Source organism: Trachymyrmex cornetzi, unplaced genomic scaffold (assembly GCF_001594075.2).
Source record: "Trachymyrmex cornetzi isolate Tcor2-1 unplaced genomic scaffold, Tcor1.1 scaffold2134, whole genome shotgun sequence".
Taxonomy (NCBI): Eukaryota; Metazoa; Arthropoda; class Insecta; order Hymenoptera; family Formicidae; genus Trachymyrmex; species Trachymyrmex cornetzi.
In genome coordinates, this window is record NW_017296776.1 from 31,156 (window position 1) to 34,372 (window position 3,217).

Genomic DNA, 3,217 nt, shown 5'->3' on the forward strand with positions numbered 1-3,217 from the left:
AATCGAAAACATTTGACGAATTATGCAAATTACTAGACGTTCAATTCTCACCAAGAACGTCAGTGTGGCGAAAACGCATAGAATTCTACAAGATGCAACAAACGCAGGATGAACCCATTGCTAAGTATTATGCATGCCTCAAAAGCTTAGCTGCTTTATGTAACTTTGGCAGCGATTTAAACAATGTTCTGCGTGATCGTTTTGTTAGTGGATTATCGTCCGGAAAAATTTTAGATAGATTATGTGAAGAAGCGGAAACAAAAACAATCCAAGAATTATAGGAATTAGCACTAAAAAAGGAGACTGCTTTAAGTGAGATGTCTGCTTCCATTCACAAACTAAATACCAAACAAAAATTCCAAAATAGGCACAAAAAGAATATCGCAACTGCATCTACAAAAGCCAAACCCAAAGGAGACATTTCTTCTTTAACAGGTCAACAATCATAATTTTTCTAATTGCAGGTATAAAAAGTACAAATGTAAAACATGTAACGAAATGGGACATACATCTAAGGTATGCAAAAAGACTGAGGCTGTAGCAAATTATTTATCCGATCAAGCAGAGAAGTCAGAAGTTTCAGAGGAGGAAATAACTGAAACGTTCAGTTTAAATAACTGTAAGTCAGCCATTGAACCAATAAAAGCTACCATAAAAATCAACGGTAAACTCATCGTGATGGAAGTGGATTCTGGTGCTGGCATGTCTGTATTGTCCTATAACATTTATCAAAATACATTTAAAGAAATCCCACTGCAATCATCAAATATTAAATTAAAGATATATGATGGTAGTATTATCACTCCGGTAGGTGAAATTTTTGTAACGGAAAATTTCGGTAAATGCTTTGCACCTGCGAGATTATTGATTGTAAAAAGCGAATGTAGACCATTGTTAGGCCGCGATTTAATGTCAGCGTTTAAAATGTTTAAAAATTTTCAAGTTAGGCTATCTGCTATCAATTTCAAATGCGACAAAAATATTGAAAATAAATTGGGATTGCAATCCCAATTTATTTCCAATATTTATTAACAGAGTTTGCAGATGTTTTTGACCCTAATATTGGTACATACAAATATGAAAAAATTCAATTAAGCCTTAAAGACAATGTATCACCTATTTTTTGCAAATCAAGACCAATCCCTTTTGCGTTTCGTGATTTAGTGGAGGCAGAACTTACAAAGCTAGAAAAACAGGGAGTCATTATTAAAGTAGAAAAAAAAAGTTCACGTTGGGGCACACCTTTAGTTCCGGTATTAAGAGCTAATAAAACATTGCGTTTATGTGCCAATTATAGCCGGTTAATCCACATCTAGAAGACATCAATTATCCGCTGCCCAAGATAGAAGAAATTTTTACTGCAGTTCAGGGAGGATAAAAATTTACTAAGCTAGACTTCAAGAATGCATTCAATCAACTATTATTAGATCAAAGTACACGTGAATTGTTAACATGGAGCACTCATAAAGGTATATTTCTTGTAAACCGTTTACCTTTTGGTACGAAACCTACGAGTGCCATATTTCAAATGAAGGCAGAAAATGTATTACGGGACCTCAGAGAAGTAGTCATATACATTGATGATATTTTCATCACTGGAAAAACCGAGAAGGAGCATTTATCTAATTTGAAAGCAGTTTTAACTCGACTCAAAGAAGCTGGATTTAAATTAAATATGGACAAGTGCGAATTTTTTAGAAACAACTTATATTTTCTCGGTCATGTCATCGACGCTAAAGAATTGCACATGGATCAAAAAAAGATTCAAGCCATTGAAGAGGCACCTAGACCAACTGATATTACGCAAGTACGCGCCTTTGTAGGTATGGTAAACTATTATGGGCGATTCATTTCTAATCTACCAGAAATTTTAGAGCCTTTATATCAATTACTGAAGAAAAACATAACCTTTCAAGAAAAACATAACCTTTCAATGTGACCGTAACTGTGAAGAGAGCTTCAAGAAAGCCAAATCCATCCTGAAATCAGATGTTGTTCTAGCTCATTATGATTCAACTATGCCAGTAAAATTAGCAACAGATGCTTCGCAATATGGAATTGGAGCAGTGTTGTTGCACATTTATCTGGATGGAGCTAAGAGGCCTATAGCGTTTGTTTCAAGAGTCTTATCCAAAGCAGAAAAAGGATATTCTGTGATTCACAAGGAGGCATTAGCCATCTATTGGGGCGTGAAGAAGTTTAGTCAATATCTCGTAGGACGACGTTTTATTTTAGCTTCGTATCACAAACCATTGCTAGCCTTATTTGGCGAAAAAAAGGCATTCCAGTCCTGACTGCAGGTCGACTTCAGCGATGGGCCATATTTTTGTCGGATTTCAATTACGAAATGCGATATGTAAAAGGCAGCGAAAATGGTGGAGCTGATGGATTGTCACGTTTACCCATATCTACCTCAGAAATGGAAGACGATGCTGATGTTGAATATTTGCATTTCATGGAGGGCGGATCTCCCACGGACTATCTACAAATTTGTGAGGCAACCAGAAATGATCTTCTTTTAAGCCGCATAATGACTTATGTCAATGATTCGTGGCCAACGCAGATTGAAGAAAATTTCCAATCCTTCTATGCTCGTAGAAACGAACTCAAAGATCAAGATATCTTAATGTGGGGGTATAGAGTGATACTTCCTAACAAAATTAGATCAACTATGTTGAAGCAACTTCATGAAAGCCATCTTGGCATTACAAAACTTAAGGGGATCCTAAAGACGTCTGTATTATCGACTAAACACGTATAATTTTTGTATAACGAATACTCTTTTTCTCTTTCACGAATTCGAAAATCCTTTTCCAGGATTAAAGTATACACATTAATACGTGTTTGTGAAGTGGAGTCTACGCTGAAAATGATCAAAAATTTCGAAATCGATATATTTTTTACCATTTCTTAGTGTAACATGGCATTTCTCAGCTGTCAAGTCGAGACAATATTTGCTTGATATGAAAGCTTTGCAACCCGAACGTACGAAATAATAGTTCTCAAACACGTAATTTGCACGAACATACAATGTCGAGTTCTTAGAATTTGATTTAGACGCTTTATCGCGACGAATTCGTTGTACGAAAATTGACACGTATGTGTGACTGCGTGTATCGTAGTATGCGTGAGATCACGTGAGAAATCGAGTATACGGAGCATTAGATTAGTTGCGGAGTATCGTGATAGATGGCACTGCAAATTGGCATGTTAGCTG